This window comes from Manis javanica, chromosome 13 (genome assembly GCF_040802235.1).
Source record: "Manis javanica isolate MJ-LG chromosome 13, MJ_LKY, whole genome shotgun sequence".
Classification (NCBI taxonomy): Eukaryota; Metazoa; Chordata; class Mammalia; order Pholidota; family Manidae; genus Manis; species Manis javanica.
In genome coordinates this window covers 32,524,893-32,534,121 of record NC_133168.1, presented here as the reverse complement: position 1 = coordinate 32,534,121, position 9,229 = coordinate 32,524,893, and the positions used below count along the sequence as shown (strand labels likewise).

Below are 9,229 nucleotides of genomic sequence, written 5' to 3'. Positions count from 1 at the left end.
AATTGTGTGGATTATAATCAGTAAAAATGGTCCTTAGTCTAAGTTATCTAGATAATTGCCACAATTCTTGTTCTACTTTGTGTGCACATATATAACATTAGTATTGGAGAAATGTGAGGGATAGTATTATAGCCGAATTTTAATCTCAAATGATTCTTTCATGAGTTTCCTTACTTCACTGGTTTGATAAGCACATGATGTTACCTTATTCCTTTTCTACTAGCTGTACCCTGTTGGAGAAGGAGGATATAAATACTATTTTATGCTGAGTTTCAAAACAAAAGATGACTAGTACTTTAAAAATAATTCCTGAGACCAAACTGTTTACACCTCCCTAAGGATAAGAACACTCTCAGTTATGGGAGGATTTTGAGATCTCAGTCTCTGTGTTTCATGAATCTCAGCACATTACTTTAAATAAATTTTAAAGGTCAGCTTTAATGTTCATATTCAATATTCAGATCAATAGAAGTCTATGTGTTTTTTCCCCGCAAATGACCACAATTAAGATTATCTACATAACAACTAAACCTTCTGTATGAAAATGAAAAATACCATCAAATATCTAGATATTGTGTCTATATAATATTAAATGAGGTATTTTTAAAGATTCAGGAATTTGGAACTATTATAGCTAGAGCACCTAAATGTTAGACAAGGACATTAATACATTTGTTTTGTAGATGTCTGCCAAAAATGAGTGTATTTCAAGAGAATTTTATACCTCAGTTTCTTCACCTGTAAAATGGGGCAATAATAATAAAGGTACCAATCTCAGATTTGTTGTGAATCTTATAGAATCATATACATGTAAATCATTTGGAATGGTGCCTGATATACAGCAAGAGGCGTAGTTGTGACAGTTAGGCCCCTCTTGGATGACTGGCACATTTTACAAAGAACTACATTGAAAAATCTATTTTAAAAATTACTATTTTATTTTTAGCATTTGTCAGAGAAAAGTTTCCAGTAATGTAAATGAATATGTGAGGAAAGAGGGCAAAAGAGGAGTGGAGAAATAGGAAGAGAGGTGAGGCCTGCATTCCTGTCACCATGTAAATACCATTACCTCAGGTCCCTGCCAACCGTCATGATAAGAACACTGTCTCTTTCAGGTCCATTTATTTTAAAATATTTATTAGTGCTGAGGACCAGGAAGCCAAAGTGCTGAGGAATATGGCTATAAATCGTGAAAAGCTCTGTGAAAAAAAATGAAAATGAAAGAGTCAAGAAATCCAAACTGTGCAAATATGGATGTAATAAGTTTGGACACACACACACACACACACACACACACACACACACAATCATTTTACACTAGCACAATTGAACTTCAGAAAAAAAGCAAGCTAAACGAAAAGCTAAAAAGAAAAGCTAATGACTGGGACAGAACAAATAGAGACAAAAAGGACAGGCTGGAGGAGGGTAAAATGAAAAATGGAAAGAAATAATAATTATTCTATCATTGTCTTCAAAAAGGACTATGCTAGGAGAGACATGCAAAGAAAACCCTGGCATTTTATGAAAGGGGAGATGAAAGTATGAAGATTCTTAAAGGCAGGTTCCAAAATGGGGGCTCAGAAGACTGAATCCTGCCCTGCATACTTTCTAAAATCGGTAGCTATAGTGGTTAGTGTTGACTAAACCAGTATAACCAATAGATTGAAAATGCAATGGCTCAACTGCAGTTGAAGTTTATTTTTCACTGAGTCCAGACTTGATATCCCTATGTTCCAAGGGAGGACTCTATGCATGAAGTTTCAGGGACTCAGGGTGAAAGCAACTCTCTCATCTTCAATACATACCTATATGGATGCTTTGGTTATCAACATCCCAGGCAGTGGAAGGGGGTATGATCTTATGACATTTTATAGGCCTGGAAAGAAAACACATTAGTTATTTTTGCATACTTGCCATTGGCTGGACACTAGTCGTAGCCCCAGCTAAATGCAAAGGAGGTTAGGAAATGTAGTCTTACTTAAAAGGAGAATGATAGATGGCTAGCAGGCTCTGCTATAGTTGCTGACATTTAAATCCACAGATTTCTCTCTCTCTTTCACTCTCTCTCTCTCTCTCTCTCTCTTTCACACACACACACACACCAATTTCTAGTTTCCCCAAAATGGAATTATGAGGAAATTTTGGTTGAATTCCACATGGCAACAGTTCACTGGAGTCAAGTAGTAACTCTCCTTTGGAAGGAACATGCTGTATCTAAGTTTTATCATCTTAATCACTTCCATTTTTGTTTTGAGTCTTGGTGTTATTTCACTTCACCCTGGAATAATAAACTCATGCATGAAAGGATTATAGTTAGAAGCCCTCTTAACTAATCTAATTGGGACCAGTATTGGTTTGGTTCATTAAAAAAATAAAAACAGCTAAAGCAGGGAATTAAAAAAAAGAGGTCCTTTAGATATTCTATATTATCTTAAAGCATACTCATTTATTTTTATTTGCTACATTTATAATCTTGTGTCAAGTTCTTTTCTTTAAATATATGGCACTGATTGTAGCTCAGAGTTATTTTTATTTTTATTTTCCTTTAAATCCCACATATATCATCCCTACAATGTTCATTTTTTTTTAAGTAAATGGAGAATTTGTAGACATTGGTGAAGCACTCTGAGGGAATTCTTGAGATTTTGATCATTTTCTCCCTGCCAGTGGTCTCATTCACACAGCTTTTAGTGACTTGCTTTTACTGAATTGTCCTCAACTATTCAAGTTAGTTTTCATAGAAACAATTTCTTTTAATTTCATACTCATATTTTCATTGTTTAAATAATATTTTAAAAAATCATGTAATTAAAATAACAGATACAATTGTTTTCATAAATAAGTTTCAGGACAAACACAACTGACCCTTGGTAATATTAGTACAGATTAATTTGTTATAATAAAGAAGTCCAACAGAGAAGCTTTAACATGGTAGACATATATTTTAAAAGAACAGTTTAAAATCAGGTGAGTAGTCTATGATGAGTTAATAATAACCTATGAGGTGTTTCTTCTTCCTGCTTAAAGATGAGCTATGTTATACCTACATTCCCCCCAAAGAAGGTAGGGTGGAGGAGAAAGGAGACAGTCCAATGCAAATAGGCTGTATTTAAGAAGACAACCCTGAAGTTGTATTTTTCATTATTACTCATATTCTATTGGCCTAAATCTTGTTACAGCCTTACATAGGTGGAAAATGGTATCCGTAGCTAGCTATGTATCCAGACGCAGAAAGAGCTACTACTTAAAGAAGGAGAGAATGAATTATTGGCACTAGCAGTTTCTGACCTCATAAGCAAAGAAAATAATTAGTGTAAGTAGAAATGAGTATTGTGTAAAATTGTACGAGTTAGCTTTTGCTGCATAACAAATCAAGAAACACTTAGTTGTTTCATCAACAAACATTTACTCTTCCTCATGATTCTGTGGGTTAGATGAGTACTTTTGGTCTGGCTGGCTTAACTGTGTGGCCTAGATGGTCTCACCAGCATGAACTGTTTCTGATTCACATGGTCTTTCATCTAACAGGTTAGCCACCACTTCCTTTCACAGATATCTCTGAGTTCCATAAAGCAAAAGCAAAAGTGCAAGCTCCAAAGGCATAAGCAACTTTCAGTCCTCTGCTTGCATTCATTTGCTAAAGTCCCTTTGACCAAAGCCATTCCCAGATGCAAGGAGTGGAAAGGTAGACACCATCTCATGATGGCAGGGGCAGCAATGCCATACTGTAAGGAAGGGTATTTGTAGAGAATGGAGGAATTTCTGATCATTTTTGCAATCCACTACAACTAAGAAGCAATCTATTAACTTTGAGGGTTCAAATTTGTATAGATAACCTAGATAGTATTGGTTATTCAGGCTAGTTTGTTAAATGAAAATCAAACAGTGGACCTTTTATTTGTTATGATAATTATTTCTCAAAGGAGAAACAATTGCTTATTTTTATTCCTACTTAGAAATAGGAACAGATTTTTTTTAGATAAGAACCCAAAAGTGCAAATCACAATTAAAAGATTGATAAATTGAATATATTAAATGTAAGAACTACTTTCATAAGAAGTCATAAAAAACACAGATTGTCTACACAGCACATTTAACCAAATGAGTTATATAACCAAAACTCTTGATAATCAATAAGAAAAAGATAAACAACACAATAGAAATATGGTGGGAAAACTACCTGAACAGTAATTTCACAGAAGAGGAAACTCAAAAGCCAATAGACATGAAAAAAAAACTCAACCTTATAAGACACTCAGGAAGTGCAAGTTGAACTTTTAATCAGATACCATTTTCAACTCTAAGGATTGGCAAAAATTAAAAAGGCAAACAATAATGAATGTTGTAAAGGATCTGAAGCAATAAGAACTCATGTGTTTTGGACAGGAAATAGTATAAACAGTTTGGGAAATGATTCGGCATTGCTTGGTAGAATTAAAAATATGTGTATCCTATGACCCAGAAAATCACTCTAAATAAATAGAGTAATTTCTACCCATGTGTACTAGGAAATATGTACAGTAATATTTATAGCAGAATGTAAAAATAAATGGAAATGACTAAAAGTTAATTGACATGAAAATATATAAAACATTTTTTATCTTTTTCACAGAGTCAATTATACAGCTGTGAAAAGCAATAAACAAGAACTATGAGTATCAATATGAGTAAAAATTCTATTTGCATCAAGATAAGTATAGTGTGAGTACCTTGATAAAACGTTTTCAAATATGCTATTCATGCAAAAAACAATATATTGATTAGAGATACCTATACATGTCATAAACATACTGAACAAAAACAGAATGATAGACAAAAATTTCATGGTAAATGTGCAGAAAACAGGATGGGATGCATGGAATGTCAGTGGTAATGTGGTATTTCACTGTATTATTATCACTGACATCTTACCTATGTGTTATATGTGTTCTTTGATATGCATGTATACTTACACTTTATAGCTTTAAGAAGGAGATGGTGGCATGTATGCCAATATCACTTATAGTTTTTAATCAGGACTTCTCAATATATTCCACTAAGCATTTATTACTCCTGAGGGTCTGGGGATAGAATCAAAGACCCTTGCTTTAAATGTAGAATGTCTTTGAATTCTCCAAGAACAGTATAAAATTTGATCATTAATTTTGCATTCTACTTCATAATATTTTAGTGATAACTTTAAAATTAAAAGAAAGTCATTACCCTTAAAATTTAGTAGAATTGAAGCTCTAGGGAAATGAATCATTTAATCCTATAGCTTTGAGGATTCTCTGGCAAACCACAGAATGTTTCACATGGCAGACATAGACAGGTTTGTTATAACAGGAGGCAGTATTTAAAGTTCTAAAATTCTGTAATTTTAGCACAACAAAGAGCAAACTGTAGAGCCTTACAAAGGAGAGACAAAAAAAAAAAATGCCAGTCTTGAAAGTATCAAAGAAAGACCCTTACTTTGAGCATATTATTATCATGTCACATACTACACTGTATTATAATTGCTTGTTTTATTGGCTTCACAGCCTTTTAGAATGTAAGCTCCTCTGGCCAGAGTTGTTCTTTTTTCTGTTATTCTATCCAAAATGCTCTATAGGAATCTCCCTAGCTCTCATAATAATACAAAGTTATTAGATTGAAAGTTTCAAAATAGAGGACAAATCCTGGTATAGGGAGGGGTTGCTGGTATTTAGAACACCAACATTTCCCAGGAGCCTGTTAGTTCCTTTGGGTTCCCACTAATCACAATTGCCTTTCTTACTGGCCTCAGGGAACACCGTGTTTTCCTTAACTTTGAAATCAGTGGATATAGCCCTGTCCCTTAATACCATACAGTGTGACTCATGTCAAATGACTAGCGAAATAGGTGCATCACTTAAAACATTTTTTATTAATCAGAAGGGGGAATTATAGAAAATTTGGGTAGAAGAACCATTCATTCACCCAACAAACATTTATTGTACATTTCTATATGAAATATTCTGCTGAACTCTAGAACTACTTGGATTATTTAGATACATTTCCTATTCCTAGCAGGGAGGAAATAAATCTAATGGAGATAAAAAAATAATATAGATTATATAGGCTAGTATAAACATGAAGGACCTCAACAGTTTTACAAAACAGAAAAAACAAACAAAACCCACAGGAATGTACTATAGTAAGATCTATCAAATCTGAATAGTAGCTGTGAAATAGAAATGGATGGACTTGAGTCAGAGTATTATAATAATTAGCAATTGTCTATAAAAGATCTAAGCAACAGTATAAAACAGACATTAGTGGAATAGCCTATGTAACAACTCCTGATTAAAACTATGTAGAATTATATGGTTGTTGAGACAGTATTTTCCTAGAGAAGGATGCAGGGAGGAAGGGTCATAACCAAATCTACTTCCTTCCTGAGCCTTACGGGAGCAAGGCCTGGAGAACCGAGGCAGCAGGAGGCGGCAAGGAGAGGAGGACAGTGGCCTGCAGGCCCGGCCAGCGAGGAATCATAATATTGGGGTGATCATTTCCTAAGAAAATAGCGAAATCCACATATATTTGTGAAAGTATATATATATTCTTCAAGAGAAGAATTGGTAAGAAGAGGAAAATGCTGAGAAAAAGTGAGGGTGAGATGGGAAGAGCAAATTAAACATTGCAGAGCAAGACTTTTATACAAATTTGAACTGTAATGTCAGTGGACATGTTTGCTTTGCTAGTGGAATAATTATACCAATCTATGATTAAGATATGAATGAATACCTTTTATAACATAACTGTTTGGAAGTTAAAGTTGGAATGTGACAGAAAGTTCTTGGTATTAAATGTTATTCCACATGTAAAGGATTGTTATGGCACTCCAGAGAATCCCCACTCCCCTGAATCTAAGAAAAAAATACAGAAATGTAATCTTTTGAAAAGTGATGAAAATGTTTACTAAGTCATTCTATACACATTCATTAAATGCTTGTAATGTATAATGCATTGCTCTGGATTAGAATACTACTGTATTATTATGTCACTTTAATTCTTAAGTATTTTGACATATTTCATTTATTTTTATGTTAGAGCTAATGCTTTTTATGAAGAGAAGGATATACATTATATTAGTCACATTACCTAAGAAACTTAATTCCAGTAAAATCCTTCCCAACTACAATAGATAAAATAAAGCAAAAACTGTAGACTTCATGTGCATATTGCAAGCATATCTCCTCATACTTTTAAACTTTCTAAGCCAGAGAGTGGGAGCAGGGAGAACTACTTTCCTGCTAATGGCTATCCCTTTTTTTCCTTACCGAGGAAACCCCAATATAATCAGAGAAGAAATGTTCCTAGTTTAAAAGTATTTCTTTCCTTAAACTTTTTTGAAATTTGGTTTGGTCACTGGGTGTTAACCAGTGAGATGTAAGAAGAAATCCATTATTTGAAATAGTCCTTACACTTCCAAATGCTTTTCGTCCTTACCTTAATTTTTTCTCTGATTCCTCTTGGGAATGTGGCCATAATGCATCAGCCATCTTGCAGCACATAAGGATGTGCCAGCAGTTCAGCCATGAAGAGAAAGTGCAGTGTGGATCTTTGCTAGCACTGTGGTGCCTAACCCTGAGACTTCATTGTTATGGGAGAAAAACCAATTCTATTTAGCTTGGCTACTGTGGCCAACTTTCTGTTTCTTGGAATTTAAGAGTCAGGGACAAAGCAATAATTCTAGAGGAAGGAAGAAAAAATAATTTGGACAAAATACAAATGAATAAAAAACTACCTTCCCATACTCTAAAACTGATATCAACTTCTATGATGTAGCAAAGGAGTTCTACCTAAAGACTTACAGCTTACTCAGTGAGACCTGCATTTCACTGATTCTAAGATGTACACTTTTTCATATTTTTATGTCTCAATTGGGTGTTTTAAAAAAATTAAAATTGCTGTTGGGTAGGTAGCATTCATATTGTAGATGTTGCAACATCAATATTCTTAATAGCACAGATGATGTTATTATGTGGAAAAATACAGACTTTAACAATTTTATACAAAACATGATTTAGTAGAGTTGTATTCAAAATATGAAAAAGGTTTTCAAATGCTTTGGCCTATCTTTTTTGCTTATGTTTTCCTTTTTATATATGGATAAGAGTAATATATGATCCCAAATAAATCTAAATGGGCTCTATTAGTATACATAAAATTAAAATTCTAAGAGGAAAAAGTGTGGGTCATAGTTTAATTGGCTGCTTTTTAATTTTTCTTAGTGGTATGTAAAATAATGGTATGTTTTATAGATATCCTAGATTTGATGAAATACTGTGAAGGTCTGTTCAACCAGGAATAAAAACACAGCATGAAGTTGTAATAGACTAGGACTTGGATAAGCAGCCAAGGATTCATCTCAAAGTGATGTTTTGCGGGTCATGTACAAAGTGCCTGGTAGAGGGCCTGGTGGTTGCATTGCCTTAGGGAGTCATCATACAAACTGGTCCCATTGGCAGCTCTGGACTCTGATCTAACTCTCCACAGGCAAGCCAGACCCCAAACTTGACAGGTACACAAAATACATTTTGTAGAATTAACTAACTTTTAAAAATTCCTATCAATTTTGCAAACCTACCGGCTAGTCTGATATTTTTAACTTGTCTTTAAGTATAATGTTTTCATGCAGAAATATATTTACACTTTCACTTTCTAAAATTTTTGTATTTCAACTACATTTCAAGAACTGTCGTGACTTCTGTCAGATAAAGTCAGGTTTTTATATTCTTATTTTAAAATGGAAGAATCTGATGTTTCAAGAGAATTAGTGACTTGCCTAAGGTCACAGAGCTAGTAAGTGCCAAAATTAGGATTAGAGTTCTTATTACTCTATTTTAAAGTCCATGTTCTTTATAGTATATGTGAATTAATATACGCCTTCTGCTTCCCAAGTCACACCCAATAAGATGTTGAAATCATAGAGCAAATTGCCAACATAGAAAGCCAAAGGGCACAACCAAACTGTGCTAAGTTCAACTGTGAAAATGTAAACAAAAACTAACCAATTTGTAACAACTTGGCATTACTTAGGAAAAAGAAAAAAAAAGATGGAATGGGGCAAAATTTCCCTAATTATGAACAAGAAATAAAGAAATCATGGTTATAGTGATGTGGTGCAGTGGCAGTGGTAAGAATGGCCATTTGATTGCCAAGTTGCTTTTCTTTTTCTTAATGACCTTATGAAGGAATTCAACAGGGCAGAACATGTTTTGTATAA

The 9,229-nt window shown here is 33.9% G+C and overlaps 1 long non-coding RNA gene across 1 annotated transcript; it reads right to left on the bottom strand.

Moving 5' to 3' along the window:
* Window positions 1–1,115: 1,115 nt before the first annotated feature.
* Window positions 1,116–7,580, bottom strand: LOC140845489 (uncharacterized). Its single transcript, XR_012124283.1, has 3 exons — window positions 7,450–7,580; window positions 1,806–1,876; window positions 1,116–1,199 (listed from the first exon to the last, which is right to left on the bottom strand). It is a non-coding gene; the product is annotated as an uncharacterized lncRNA (long non-coding RNA).
* Window positions 7,581–9,229: the final 1,649 nt, after the last annotated feature.